The sequence below is a fragment of the Panulirus ornatus genome, chromosome 17 (genome assembly GCF_036320965.1).
Source record: "Panulirus ornatus isolate Po-2019 chromosome 17, ASM3632096v1, whole genome shotgun sequence".
In the NCBI taxonomy this organism is placed as follows: Eukaryota; Metazoa; Arthropoda; class Malacostraca; order Decapoda; family Palinuridae; genus Panulirus; species Panulirus ornatus.
In genome coordinates this window covers 12,219,068-12,235,481 of record NC_092240.1, presented here as the reverse complement: position 1 = coordinate 12,235,481, position 16,414 = coordinate 12,219,068, and the positions used below count along the sequence as shown (strand labels likewise).

The 16,414-nt window shown below is 40.6% G+C and overlaps 1 long non-coding RNA gene across 2 annotated transcripts in view; it reads right to left on the bottom strand.

The window, feature by feature from the left end:
• Positions 1–16,414, bottom strand: part of LOC139754458 (uncharacterized) — a 182,325-nt gene that overhangs the window by 135,204 nt on the left and 30,707 nt on the right. For both annotated transcript variants that reach the window (XR_011713883.1, XR_011713884.1), the window contains exon 2: positions 15,168–15,293. This is a non-coding gene — a long non-coding RNA (uncharacterized lncRNA). The remainder of the gene's footprint in view (positions 1–15,167; positions 15,294–16,414) is intronic.

The following is a 16,414-nucleotide window of genomic DNA, read 5'->3' as shown; positions in this document are numbered from 1 at the left end:
TTACATCCTCGATAAAAACTTTTCACTGCTTCTAACAACTTTCCTCCCACACCATATATTCTTAATACCTTCCACAGAGCATCTCTATCAACTCTATCATATGCCTTCTCCAGATCCATAAATGCTACATACAAATCCATTTGCTTTTCTAAGTATTTCTCACATACATTCTTCAAAGCAAACACCTGATCCACACATCCTCTACCTCTTCTGAAACCACACTGCTCTTCCCCAATTTGATGCTCTGTACATGCCTTCACCCTCTCAATCAATACCCTCCCATATAATTTACCAGGAATACTCAACAAACTTATACCTCTGTAATTTGAGCATTCACTCTTATCCCCTTTGCCTTTGTACAATGGCACTATGCACGCATTCCGCCAATCCTCAGGCACCTCACCATGAGTCATACATACATTAAATAACCTTACCAACCAGTCAACAATACAGTCACCCCCTTTTTTAATAAATTCCACTGCAATACCATCCAAACCTGCTGCCTTGCCGGCTTTCATCTTCCGCAAAGCTTTCACTACCTCTTCTCTGTTTACCAAATCATTTTCATATATATACATACATATATATACATATTTTCATATATATACATATATATATATATATATATATATATATATATATATATATATATATATATATATATATATATATATATATATATTTTGTCTGTCTCTATTTTAATAAATACCAGAAGTGAGGAACGTTTACTTAACTGCTTTATGCCATTGTCTCTCTCTCTCTCTCTCTCTCTCTCTCTCTCTCTCTCTCTCTCTCTCTCCTCTCTCTCTCCTCTCTCTCTCCTCTCTCTCTCCTCTCTCCTCTCTCTCTCCTCTCTCTCTCCTCTCTCTCTCCTCTCTCTCTCCTCTCTCTCTCCTCTCTCTCTCCTCTCTCTCTCTCTCTCTCTCTCTCTCTCTCTCTCTCTCTCTCTCTCTCTCTCTCTCTCTCTCTCTCGAATCTTTTCATTTACGATGCTTGACAGTAATTTGTTCTAGTGTTCAACGATTCTATTTCGAAAAAAAAACTTTTTTCCTAATGTTGGTATTACATCTGATGATAGATTTTGTATTTCTTTTTCATAATGGTAACCGTAGTGATCTATACTTCCGGAAAAGTCCTCATATCATTTACATTTTCGAATATATTTACAGTCATGGAAACTTGTATTAAGTCTTCAAGCAGGCTAAAGCTTTCGTAAGAGTTAGTTAATCTTTCGACTTTTCTTTTGTGCGACTGACTTAGCCGAGACGGAATGAACTTTGTGCCACTTCTTTGTATTTAGTCAAGGTTTTTCTTCCGTGTCCCTTCCGTCGCTTGGACTCCCTCTTCAAGACCAGTATAAATCTCCTTTAAGATTCCTCACAGCATTAAACTTTTCAGTACTTTCAGCCTTCCAGACACATCCCTCACTCATCTCCAAGACGACACGCTATTGTTAAACCATATTCATCATGCACCTCAACGGAGCACGTATAGATATATAATGCCTTTACGATATCGCAACAGTTCTAAAGACGATCTATTTTCCCGTATGATCCACTATCATTCTTATTTTGTCGTATATCACCACGTCGACATTTCTAACTGTGTGTGTGTGTGTGTGTGTGTGTGTGTGTGTGTGTGTGTGTGTGCGTGTGCGTGTGCGTGTGCGCGCGCGCGCTCCTCATGGAACGGCAGAAGTCAAGGTTTTCTGCACAAGAAAGAACAGCCCAGCATTGTCTTGTGTCCACTGTTAAACTCATTCCTGTAATGCTTGTCGGAAGTTGCCACTAATGAACGCCATTGTTCAAGACTCTCGTGGAAATGCGGTTGGCGGGACGAGGAGGAAAGAAACGAGATAAGGAAGAACTGGAAGAGATGAGAGAGAGAGAGAGAGAGAGAGAGAGAGAGAGAGAGAGAGAGAGAGAGAGAGAGAGAGAGAGAGAGAGACGGCAGATATAATGATAATGATAAATGTCAAACTCTGAAATCTATATTACGGTAAAATGAACGAAATAAAAACCCCTTATAACGCAACCAAGAAACCACGCCAATTTCGCATCCTAACGTCCCACCAAATCATACATACACAAACCAACAAGCGCACGAGCCAGCGCTCAAAACACTCAGCAAACACAGGCCTCAGCAGGCACGAAGTAAACTCACAGGATCGACGGGGGACGTTTACCAACACTCAGAACTACACACACACACACACACACACACACACACTCCAAGCAACGCAAGACATTAACAAATACGATTGGGATTTACATCACCCCCAAATAATCTACGGGGATAATTATCGTAATATTATTCTCGAACCGAGTTGGATTTACCTCAATTGGTGTTACATCATTTGTTTCCGATGTGACATTTAACACTGGAAGACAGAGTAGGTAATGACGTGACTGGAATGACTGCTGTAGTCATAGTGAAAAGCCCGAGTCGTGAGGTAGAGTTCCTAATAAGGGTGGGAGAAGGTTGTGGTAAATGGTGGTTGATGGCCCAGTACGGGGGTTAATAACCGATGGGACGGGTGGTAATAATGGTCCATGATGAGTAGAGGAAGCTTCATTAGACTACGGCCAGTAGAGGCTAATTTCCCGTACTTTAGCATGGGTTGTAGGCGGTAAAGGTGAGCTGTGGTCAGCCAAATTTGTCTGAAATGGTGGTGAAGTGGAGGGTCGTTAGTAAAGAATGTGACGCTGGTACCAATGTTGGTAGTGGCTAGAGACTGACTGTGGGTTACGGTTAGAGCCAAATGTAAGAAATGGTGGATGACTTGAGCTGCAGTGAGTAGGAGAGAGTGACGAGTTGCAGTGAGTGGTAGGTTAGTAGATAAGGGCGAGTTGCTGTGAGTGGTAAGTAGTGGACAGTGGCGAGTTGCAGTGAGTGGTAAGTAGTGGACAGGAGTGACTAGTTGCAGTGAGAGGATGGTAGTGGACAGTGACGAGCTGCACTGAGTGGTAGGTAGTGGACAGTGACGAGTTGCAGTGAGTGGTAGGTTAGTAGATAGTGGTGAGTTTCTGTGAGTGGTAGGTTAGTAGATAGTGGCGAGTTGCTGTGAGTGGTAAGTAGTGGACAGTAGTGACTAGTTGCACTGAGTGGTAAGTAGTGGTCAGTAGTGACTAGTTGCAGTGAGAGGATGGTAGTTCTGAGTGGGGAATGGACTCTAATGGAGAGAAGGATATAGTAAGCTGAAGAATATAGAGCGTAGAAATACACCAAGAGCTTGATGAACTTATGCACAGATGCTCTACAGCTCTGTATGCAGAGCCTGTACAGCTCTGTATGCAGAGCCTGCATAGCTCTGTATGCAGAGCCTGCATAGCTCTGTATGCAGAGCCTGCATAGCTCTGTATGCAGAGCCTGCATAGCTCTGTATGCAGAGCCTGCATAGCTCTGTATGCAGAGCCTGCATAGCTCTGTATGCAGAGCCTGCATAGCTCTGTAAGCAGAGCCTGCACAGCTCTGTATGCAGAGCCTGCATAGCTCTGTAAGCAGAGCCTGCACAGCTCTGTAAGCAGAGCCTGCACAGCTCTGTAAGCAGAGCCTGCACAGCTCTGTAAGCAGAGGCTGTAGAGTTAGTTGATGACTATTCTTCGAAAACCACACCAGTACATTGATCATTTAAGACTTAAAAGACTTTAATCACAATACAAAATTTCATTTTGATTTGCCAATACCAGTTATCTGACACTAACAAAAAATTGACACCGTCATACTTTCGAAAGAGTAATTAATCATTTTACAGCGGGGATTAATGAATGTGACAAACTCTACCCTTTACAAACACACACACACAAAAAAAAATGAGACGCATAATCATTTCAATGGGATGTGCTGCCCAGGGTAAAATTTATTGGGTTAAAAAAAAACCCGTAAAACATGGAAAAAAAAAAAAAAAGAAGCTTAAAACTTGTTTTCCCTGCGTCTCCTGACTTTAAATTCACTAACAGCTAATCACATTTTTTCTCTTACTAAGAAAAAAAAAAATATCCAATTCATCTATTTACCAATTATAGTCTGTCAGTCAGCCTCTCTCTCTCTCTCTCTCTCTCTCTCTCTCTCTCTCTCTCTCTCTCTCTCTCTCTCTCTCTCTCTCTCTATGATAAGGATAACACATATCACGCCGGCAAAAGTACTGTAACACAACCTGCAGGTAATATCATAGAGTGATCAAAATAGAGGAAGACAAAAGAGATCGTGTCACAATACTGGGAAATAACATTTTGAATGTACGGACGAGAACTTCATGGTATAAAGATGAAGATCAACAAACCCAATATGGGACATCTAACAATATAATGACCCACTACAAATGACCGAACACAGAAGAAAAGATCTGCGATTTATGTAAACATCAGAGATTAATGAGTCATTACAGACGAAAGGTTGGTATTCAGAGAAACATATTGAAAAATATTATATCATATCGAGCTAGGTAATGAGCAACATAACAGCACTTCGAGATATAGAAAGTTGATAATAAAAGGTAAAAAAAAAAAAAAAAAAAATGCTGCTGTGTTATCTGGTCACAAATCAAACAATCTGAAACCATTGAAGAGAACTCAGACAACACTACTTCACCAGTGAAACTGAAAGTACGAAATACTAGAACTACCATAAAATATCGAATTAAATAAAACTGTACAGTCTAGAGAGAAGAAATGAACGATATATGATAGTTTTAGCATGGCAATAAAAAGAAGGCCTCAAAGGTTATGTATATGTGAGGTGAAAGCATTTTACACTTGAGGAAACCGAGTAATTAGGTCTACAAATATGCCTGAGAATATATCAAGAATAAACAATAATATTTTGGGATCATGGCAAAAAGAAAAAAAAAGTAAAGGAAAACTCTTTTTAGTGTTCTATAAGCGTAGTCAAGTTTTGAAAATTCAAATGAAAACTTGATTTGTGGTTGAGGAAAAGGCCAGATCAACCAAAGACGAAAAAAAAAAAAAAAACTACGGAAAGTGCGAGGCTGCAGAGGTCAACAACAACACTACTGCATACCAGGCAAGTAACAAGGTGAAGAAAACGCATCCAGCTAACCCTGCCACAGGCAAAAATGTCGACGCAGGTAACCGAGATAAGCGTCACACACTGGTAGTGTTATGATATTTCTAACTATTCACATCTATGGAATTATGAACAGCTACCCTATTCACATCTATGGAATAATAAACAAGCAAAGTCGATGTGTGTGTGCGCGCGTCAACGTCGACGATGAGAGAGAGAGAGAGAGAGAGAGAGAGAGAGAGAGAGAGAGAGAGACAGAGAGAGACAGACGAGAGAGAGACAGACGAGAGAGAGACAGAAGAGAGAGAGACAGAAGAGAGAGACAGACGAGAGAGACAGACGAGAGAGAGAGAGAGAAGAGAGAAACAGAGAAGAGAGAGAGAAGAGAGAAACAGAGAAGAGAGAGAGAAGAGAGAAACAGAGAAGACAAAGAGACAGAGACACAGACAGACAGACAGACAGAGAGCGAGAGAAAGAGAGACAACAAATGTAAATTATTATTTCCAAACAAGGGCAGGACTAATTTGATTTAAACAGCAGTAAATTTACTGCTATGCTCCGGCAAGCAGGATTAATAAAAGCGTCTGTTGTCTAGGAGGCAAAAGCTCTACCATGATAATTAGTCTAATGAGTTACCTGGGCTGTGTAATCTTGCTCACGTGCGTCTAAGCTCCACGAGATTAAGCAAGATTTTAGAATGCCAGCATCATCATCATACACGGAAAAATAGATGTTTAGAATTAAAAAAAAAAAAAGAAAAAAAATGTTTATTCGGATACAACTTGTCGAAAATTCCTGGCTCGCTAAAAAAAAAAATTACTGCCTGGTATTAAACGCCAATTAAAAGATTTTGGGCCAGAGTTTCTTCAGAAATATAAACAGGAAGTTCTGTTCAACGCCAATTAAAAGATTTGGGGCCAGAGTCTCTTCAGAAATATCAAGAGGAAGTTCTATTTTTTTCTGTTTCAGGCGAATTCTTACTTCCGTAATCTCACTATCACAAACGCTGTCTCTCACGTGGGTCAATCGTAGAATACGAGAAAGGGGATTGGATGATTCATCAGTGTACCGTAAAGTGCTTCGAAGCGCATCGAGACAAAAAGACGAAACCAAAACACATGCAGGCATTCAAGGATCTAAACAACACACTCTTTCTTCTATTTTTGTTTAATAATAGAAAAAAGTCTTTCGGCAAAGGCGAATGATGTAGGTTTCTTGAGGGGAAACCAGTGTTGAGACGGGGGGAAAAAAAAACAAACTCATAAATCGTCCGAATCGTTTTGATTCTGTTTGAGATTCGACTCATTACTCGCTTCTTCCGAGCGTCTCATCCATTTCTCAAACTTTCACAGTAAATAGTCTCATTTTTCCTGACGTTTTACAACTGCCCGCTAAAAGTAATCTCTTCTTTAATCTTCATCTTTTCAATAAAAGAAAAAAAAAATTCATACCCTAACACTGTATCATCTGGAAAGAACGAGAGACTACCTTTAAAATGAATCGTTCTGGGCTTCTTAGTCACACCTAACACTTTTACGGATCTTAAATTAAGGCTCTGTAATGCCGTTTGGGAGTTATCAAACTTAAAGCCATGTAGAGAGAAAGATGGATGGATAAACAGCCAAGACATTGCTCCAGATAGATAAGTCATTGTATGAAGAGCCACGCCACAGAAAAGGGCATCTATTGAGAATTGTGTTTTGAGGGACAGAAGAGGGAAGCCACATTCCCTCAGCCTACTAGTACACGTACAGTACCGCGAGCTGTAGACCACCATCAGCAATCTTCCGGCATAATATACCACTCCGTGTTAAGACCTTCCCTGCGATGATGACTACCTTCCACACAAGTGAACATTACGGGACGCAACGCAATACCCTGAGGAAGATCGAACACTTTATGGGACGCAACGCAATACCCTGAGGAAGATCGAACACTTTATGGGACGCAACGCAATACCCCGAGGATGATCGAACACTTTATGGGACGCAACGCAATACCCTGAGGAAGATCGAACACTTTATGGGACGCAACGCAATACCCTGAGGAAGATCGAACACTTTAACCTTACAGGGTGTGATCGTGGTAGGGAGGAGGAGCAAAGGGTTGGAAATGTTCCCACTGAGAAATTAAGATGATGTATTCGTAATCAATTACATATTCTGGCTCGATGGTAAAGTTTCTAAACTTGCTTCACTTATGGAGCATGAGTATATTCGTTAGCGTTAGTGTGATAGAGAAAAAATGGTCAGCTTTCATGTTTGTGGGATGAATATAAACTGAGAAAAGCACTATGTATAGTTAGGAAAAAGGCTAAAATACAGAAAATGATATAGGATAATGCCTGATATAGACTATATACAAGATGTTGTTTAATCAATGCTTAGCAATGAGTACTTGCGAAGAAAAATTTCCAACAAAATCCTCCAAAGTCGACTCCTTAAGACTACTAATGGTTCTGTATTACGTTTTTCATATCCCCAGAAACTAAACTCGCCACAAAAGAACTCTCTTCCTCCTATTCCCTACCCGACCCTGCTGGGGTCTGTACAGGAGGAGGGGGGCGAAGGAGTCAAACTTAATCAAACCCCCCCTCCCCACGCCCTGAAGGTCTGTTAGAGAGAGAGAGAGAGAGAGAGAGAGAGAGAGAGAGAGAGAGAGAGAGAGAGAGAGAGAGAGAGAGAGAGAGCGAGGGGCAGGCCCCAGCAGCATTAAGTCAAGCCTGTAACACCCTTTAGAGCTTTTTATATTTTTTGATCCAGGAGTTTGCAGGGAACTGCTCGTTCTGAAATATCATGCTCGCTAAAATTCATCTGAAGTACTATGTGTGGTAATATCTTTTTTTTTTTTGTGACAAGAGGTGCTTTTCTCATAAATATGAATGCATACGTACAAAAGTGTGTGTGTGTGTGTTTTCAATATATATATATATATATATCTTTCTTTCTTTTCAACTATTCGCCATTTCCCGCGTTAGCGAGGTAGCGTTAAGAACAGAGGACTGGGCCTTTTTTTGGAATATCCTCACCTGGCCCCCCTGTTACTTCTTTTGGAAAATTAAAAAAAAAAAAAAACGAGAGGGGAGGATTTCCAGCCCCCCGCTCCCTCCACTTTTAGTCGCCTTCTACGACATGCAGGGAATACGTGGGAAGTATTCTTAATCCCCTATCCCCAGGGATAATATATATATATATATATATATATATATATATATATATATATATATATATATATATATATATATATATATATATATATATATATATATATGAAACACCACTTCCCTGTATATTCCCTGCTTTTCCCTGAGTGAAAGGGAATCAAATACAATCTCACGTTTACATTTACCGCCACACCTTCCTGCTGGTGAGATGGAGGAGGAGAAAACGAAAAAAAAGATATACCTCGCCATCCCCACCACAGAGCAACGCGGGTTAGTTCGAAAGGAAGCGTTGCTACAGAGACGACAAGGAAAGTCTTTAGTGGGAGGGACTTAGGAGGTAAATGGTAAAGAAGGAACATGAAGACCAAGAAAACACACACACAACACACACACACACATCTTTATGGAATTAAGAAAATATAAAAACTTGCAAAAAAAATGATGGATTTTCATCGCCGACGGAAAGGACTAGAGGACAGTACAAGAGAGTGGTGGAGTTGTCGTCGTGTGGGGAAAAAAAAAAACAAATTTGGCAGTCGAGCCATTGACAAGGAATGAGAAGTACGTGGGACGACGAGAGGAGAGAACACAGGATGGTGGTGATTTAGGTTTTGGTTGTGTGTGTGTGTGTGTGTGTGTGTGTGTGTGTGTGATGGGGGTGAGGGGCTGTGGAAGAACTGGGTCGAATAATGTAGACTGGCAGAGTCATTGTGGAGTTTAATTAGAAGCGAGAGTGGACGGAGCGAAATTGAGGCCCAGGACAAATTTCGGTACGGTCGTTTAAATCAACGGTATTATGAAAAACGAATTTACGGGGGATCACGTAGAGGTTCAGGGTTTTTTTTTTTTTGTAGAATATAATCCTAAAATGCTGGATGAAATCTGCTGACGTACATTTTAGAATGGGGCGAATTATTTCGTTATTTTCTTTTCTTTTTTTTCTTTCCATTTCCACCACCTCCATGTTATTCTTGATTTTGTACGTGACTCTCAGTATTATGGTAATGCGGGATTAATCTCTGCAATGGACACCCAAATTCATATATATATATATATATATATATATATATATATATATATATATATATATATATATATGTGTGTGTGTGTGTGTGTCACAGATCCCACTCGCCTTGTTTTTTCTTACATTTTAAAAGAGAAAACATAAGAATACGTCACGCGGTTCGGAGTTTAGTGCTCAAGAATTTATATTGCTTGATATTAAATCTTTCTGTCAATAAATGTCGGAAATATTGTGGTCTGGAGTGCGGTGCGTGTGGCTCCCCAATTTTGCCCAGACTTTGAGGGAACCATTCGTCGCACGAGCTGTGGTTATGACTCTCCTGTCGCCTACCACCTGTGACCAGAGACTGAAGGAACCAAGGAACCTAATACTACTGAAGCATTAGCGGCCATGCCTATCCTACAACCAACCATATGTAAGACCAGATTCTGAAGTGAATCGAGACACTACTTACTGAAAGATCAACAATTATGAGTACAACCAACCATATGTATGACCAGATTTTGATGTAAATCGAGACACTATTTACTGAAAGATCAGCAATTATGACTCCCCTTCCGTATCGTGTATGACCAGACCCAGTGAGAATTAAAGATTCTTCTCTACCGAAGGATTCTAAATTATGACTCTCCTCCCCCCCATCTCTATGAACAGGCTCTGAAGCTCCACTCTGCGATAATGACACTCCTGCCAAAACCACGGTGTCAATTACTGTGAAGAGGGTTCAATGGAAATTCATCCAGCATGTAACTTTTGATGGCATTCTTCAGCAACCAGTCTGTGGTGTGGTGGCATCTCGAATCAAAGTACCAGATTTGAAGGTTTACTTTGAAGCCCCACTGAATATCCTGAACCAATCAAACGACACAGTCACTTCCTTTCTTAATAAATTCATCTGCAATAAGAAAGAGGCGTTCCCAGAGAGAGAGAGAGAGAGAGAGAGAGAGAGAGAGAGAGGAAAAATCCGGAGTTAAAAGAGAATCAAAGATTTTGACAACATAACGAAGTTGGTTCGGACAAAAGCAATTTGTTTCTCGATGACAAATGTTAACTTTAACCTTTTATTGCCGAGCTGACGGTCAAAGGTTAACTACACGCTGGTTTCACTTGCACGTGCCTTAAAGGTAGATTTAGCATTTGTGATATAGTGAGAGATATAGTAACGAGTTCAGAAAGGTAGATTTAGCATTTGTGATATAGTGAGGGATATAGTAACGAGTTTAGAAAGGTTAGATTTAGCATTTGTGATATAGTGAGGGATACTGTAAAGGATTAAAAAAAGGTAGATATAACATTCATGTTTTTGTGAGGAATATTGCAATTGGTTCAGAAAGGTAGAATTAGTATGTGTGTTACAGTGAGGAACATTGTAATTAGTTCAGAAAAGTAGATCTAGTATTTATGTTATATAGAGGGATATTGTAAACAGTTCTTGCTACCTTTTTCCTTGCATATCAACTGAGTTATATGTCTTTCTCGTATCTCCCCTGATGATGTGATTATTACACGAAAGTGCACTTGGGAACCTGTGTATCATTTCCCCGTGGACATATAGGAATGTGTGTGTGTGTGTGTGTGTGTGTGTGTGTGTGTGTGTGTGTGTGTGTGTGTGTACAGGTATCATTACTTTCTTTGGTGGAATACAAGGGGAAATAAAGCTCGAGAAGCAAGAACCAGGCCATTATAGTCTAAGACTGAAAGATGTCACAAACGAAGGAGTTAGGGCTGTGGTACAGATATAGGCCGCATCCCAAAGCGGCCACCATTTGAAAGGTACAAGAAAGCAAGAAACGAGAATAGCAGGATAAGGATGGAGGAGCGATGGAAACTCTGAAAAGAACATTGAGGACAAGGCAAAAGATAATCCAAATCTTTTCCATAATCTTATCCAGACGTGATTGTCAAAGAATCAAAGCGATTCTGAGGAAATGTAGATAATGATTAAAATATATACCATATGAAAGACATGAAAAGGCTATACGCCTTGAATTCGCCCACCATGGAAGAGAGAAGAGGAATGGGTGACCTGCTCATAACCACAGAGTTTTAAAAACCAGTATGTACACTTAAAGAATGAACAGTTCTTCGGATTATGCAAAGGGCAGAACAACAAATCCTTAACATGAAAAGAAGCAGAAGAAACTTGTTGAAAAAACGGAAGGGAGTGTCTTTTTGCAGTATGAGAGGAGTGGATCGACGGAATAAACTGAGCGAAGAAATTGTGAATGGGTGGAGGGCACGCAGTTGAAACTGTTGCATCATAAGATTGAAAGTTCAAGAGATGGGGCGCTATGATCGTACAACTCTCGCCCAACACCGACCGTATAGACAGATAAGTATATCACACACACACACACACACACATATACACACAAATATACTTGTCTTCACAAAATGACAGGCCCCCCCCACTTCCTCTCTCTCACTCTCTCTCTCTCTCTCTCTCTCTCTCTCTCTCTCTCTCTCTCTCTCTCCTCCCTGAGCGTTCATCACACACGAGAGGAGCAGAGAACACATACTTGTGGCCTATGTATACGAAGATCTTTCGACGCATCACGCACGAAACCTTTGCCCAGTCGTGGAGTCCAGCTGACAAGGGTTCGTGAGGGATCCACACGTCTTGGATTAAAAGACTTCCTAATTATCTAGCTGCTTTCTACACAACATGAGCCCGACGAAGATGCTGCCTTGCGTTGATCTGAATATGATTATGAAAAATTAAGGTAACGTGTAGGATATATAGTCATAGTGATGGAGTAAAGGTCACTGCCATATTGTAAAATCACTGTGGTAATGAGAGGAAGATCATAATACTGAGGTAGGTAAAAGGTCATAGGAGTCACAGGAGGTCACAACAGTGGAAAGGAGAGGTCATAAAAGCAACTGAGGCCGTAAAATATAGAGGGAAGGTCTCAGTGGTTAGAAATAGGTCACATTTCTAAGTTAAGGGTGCGATGACACGGGTAAAGTAAGTTATATGTCTGAGGTCACAGAAGAACATCCAGGCAGTGAGGCAAAGGTCACAAGGTCACAGTAACAAAGTGGCAAGGTCACAGTAACAAGAGGGACAAGATCACAAGATCACCGTAAAAAAGTTTTAAGGTCACAGTTACAAAAGGCGCAAGATCAAAAGGTCACAGGAACAATGGCAAGGTCACAAGGTCACAGTAACAAAGTGGCAAAGTCACGAGGTCATAAAAACAAAGTGGCAAGGTTACAAGACGACAGTAATAAAGCGTTAAGGTCACAAGGTCACGGTAACAATGGGGCAAGATCAAAAGGTCACAGTAACACAGGGGGCAAGGTCACTGGGTCACAGGAACAAAGTGGTAAGGTCACGCAGTCGCATCAGCTAGGAGGAAAACACCATGACACGAAACTGCACTAGGATAGCAAAATGAGCGTGTGATGAGGTGGATATTGTGGTGGGTTGTGATGAGTGTAATGGACATTGTAGTGGGTAGTGGTAAAGTACTGGCCATTGTAGTGGGTAAATGTGGTGACTAGTGGAGTGGGTAAAGTACTGGTTAATGTAGGGACTCGTGTAGTGCGTAATGTATTGGTGAGTGTAGTGGGTGATACAGTGACAAATGTATGGGTTAGTGTAATCAGTAATGTAGTGGCTCCCGCAGTGGGTAATGTACTGGCTTATCTAGTGGGTAATACAGTGGCCAAATGTACGAGTTAGTGTAGTGGGTTATGTAATGTACGGGTGGGTGTTTGTGGTTATTGTAGTGGTTAGGTGCAGGAGTTAGTTTAGTGTGTAATGTATTAGGTCGCTCTTAATCTCAGCTACCCAGCTGTGGTTTCTTCTATTCCCAGAATGAAAGCGGTCCCCTACCCCTCCACTTCATCATAACCTTCATTTAACAAGAAGTAATTTCCCTTTCCAGTGTAAATCAATGAATACCGAAGAGGAACTCATCTGTGATATTAGATTTAGTCGATGGATATAGTCCTGCGATTTAAACCAAAATGCAAGAGTCATTATTCCAGCTGTTAAAAAAATGGACGAATTATTATCAGTAAACAACTATTGAATTAACAGAAGAGACCGATTTTTTTTTTTTCAATAACACTGAAGTGAATTTTTGCCACTATTTCACTCCTCCAAAACCTTCCTCCAAGATTTTCAGAGGCATCTAGAACTTATTGTCCTTGAACAGTTCACAAGGGGAGTGAATATTGAGCACGACGGTACGACCCTTGAGCATGTGGGTACGACCCCAGAGCACGAGGTTACGACCCCTGAACACGAAGAAGTGACCATAGGGAACGACGGTACGATTCTTGGGCACGACCGTACGAGCCCTTGAGCACGACCGTACGAGCCTTGAGCACGACCTTACGACCTCTGGTATAATACAAAGGATCCTATTGTCGTGCTCGAGGGTCGTAACTTCCTGCACAAAGAACACCAACCAATTTCAAGTCAAACATATCAACGTTGCAATATGCCACGCAGACCAGAACTGTTCTCCAGATGGGCTGGAAGGAGGGAGCTGGATATGGTCGGTGGACCATAGTTCCCGAGCGAGCGACTTCCCTAACCACTACCAAGAGGGAGGGAGGCTGCCAAACCCTAGAAATTGTTCTCCTTTCACCAACTTTCCCGATAATAATGAAATAAATTGTGGTGAGCCACAGGGAGCTGCCTCTTCATTGTCCCTCTGGGACTAGCACGGGTTACTCTGTGTGGATATATATATATATATATATATATATATATATATATATATATATATATATATATATATATATATATATATACACACACACACACACACACACACACACACACACACACACACACACACACACACACACACGACACTACAAACCGTTTCAGCATATCCTAAGACGCTTCATGCACAAGATACAACTACTATAAAGAAGACACCGAGCACTTACCGCTCCAGTGCCCTGCATTCTCTGCACACAGACACACAAACAGCATCAAAACACTTTATGACCTGTGGTCCCGACCGGGAGACGTGAGCAGGTTTCCAAGTGCTGCAGGAACCTCATAAGGATAGGAGAGACTTCTAGGGGGGTGGTGGGTTGGGAAGGTACGGTGAGGTATGAGGAGTGTGTGGAGGAGGAGAGGAAGACATTGTCTGCTCGAGCAAAGATGGGTGCGTTTGAAGTCATAGGGGAATGCTAGCGGTGTTGTACAGGAGTCGTGTTGGGGCCCCGGCATGAAAATGGAAATAGATGGACGTACTGGATTTGAAATGCCTTTGAGCAATACGTGATGCGACGGAGGTTGGTGACGTAAGGAATGACAGTGTAAGAGAGGTGTGTTAGTTAGCGCAGTCTCGGACCCGAGGGAGTTTGCCGCCGTGTGGTGAAATGGTACGGGAGTATGAAGAGGACGAGTGAGAAACCAGAGATCTTCCCCTGACGCAACACTTCGTTACCTTATCTACTATGACACTTAGCACAAGTGGCCTTGTGGTTAAGTCCCATTATCTACTCTCACTTAGCCAGTGGATGTGTTTCTCAAATTTCTTAACCTTATTATATATAATTGTTGTTAAACGAGAATTGGCCCTCACATACGTTAACATGAGGCACAGAGCTAATGAGACTGGACTCGAGAGTTCTGCATTTAACATATTCATCAGATTTAAAAACAACGTTACAGTTGATGCAATCAATACTATGGTCAAAGACCCGTAGGTGCACGATAACAGCACTTTTATCATTTCCTACTTTCAGATATTTATATGCACATGTCATGTCTTCATGAAGCGTTGTTTTACCCTTCATAAATGTTCACACACACCTACACATATGTATACGTATATATATATATATATATATATATATATATATATACACACACTTATCAAACATTCGTGTATTTGAAGAATTAAACGTCACAATGTCTATAAAACTGTGAAACATATTGTAACATGTGCCTCGATTTCAACTTGATAATCAACACGATACCTGATTGGTGTAGATGGCATGGTAGTGAGGACATGAAGCTGTGTCCCTCTAGGAACAGTTACGTTGATGATGTTAGCCACATCTCGCTGGGAATATTTGATGGGCGTGTCCTTCCTTGCTGGCATACTGGAAAAAAAAATATAAAATAAAAGATATACATTAGAGTAATAAGTCATAAATGTACACACACACGTAACCGAAGTTCTCAGTATCTACTCAAAAGTACCATTGGAATGTAATCACGTAATACACTATAGGCAATACGGTTATGAAGTAGATACATGAATGTGAATAAGAACTCGTGCAGGGATGTTCATGGAAATGGTCTACCACCAGCGAACATTCATGCAAGCGAAGTAGCAATATATATATATATATATATATATATATATATTCGCATAAGTGCTTACAATGGTGCTCGAGTTCTCTCTCTCTCTCTCTCTCTCTCTCTCTCTCTCTCTCTCTCTCTCTCTCTCTCTCTCTCTCTCTCTCTCTCTCTCACAAAAGGTAATTCCACTGTTCTCACGTGAAATTACTTCTAGTTGAACAACAGCTGTTCCATGCACAAAGACAGAGTCCATGTTGATCTCCATTGAAATATAAACAGGTTTTTGTAAATATATATATAGCAAAGAATTCTCTTATAAAACGATATTTCGATGCTATTAAAGATAAATAGAGAAGTTTCGATGCTATTTAAGATAAATGGAGAACACCATTGTATCTCGAAACTAAATCCTTGAAAGATACGAATTATCCTCTGGGTTGAACAACACATAATTTTGTGATACATCCATTTTTATTTCGGGACCAAATCTTGAAAGATATAAACCGTCTTTTGGATTTCATTATATCTTATGATGATACTATTCTGACATCTTGATGATGAAGTAAATCATAGTTTAGCGGCTTTATATACTATTCTGACATTTTGATAATGAAGATCATAGTTTAGCAGCTTTAAGATAAACCATTTATGACAGATATTTTCACACTTGTTCGTGATAAAAAGGCTGTTAAAACAGTTAACAAGAACAGTTGCTACAAAGGGATAGATTTCCATGGTTAACTTTAGGGAGATTATTCGCTTAACAGAAATTCAGATTATGAAAGTCTGATTGCCTCGTTTCAATTATCACTAATGAGCAGTTAACCACCCATCTGAATTGTATGTAAATCATATTCATGATTTTTTTTTTTTCAGAGGATTATTAGTTATGCATACACGATAACGCGGCCTATATTTC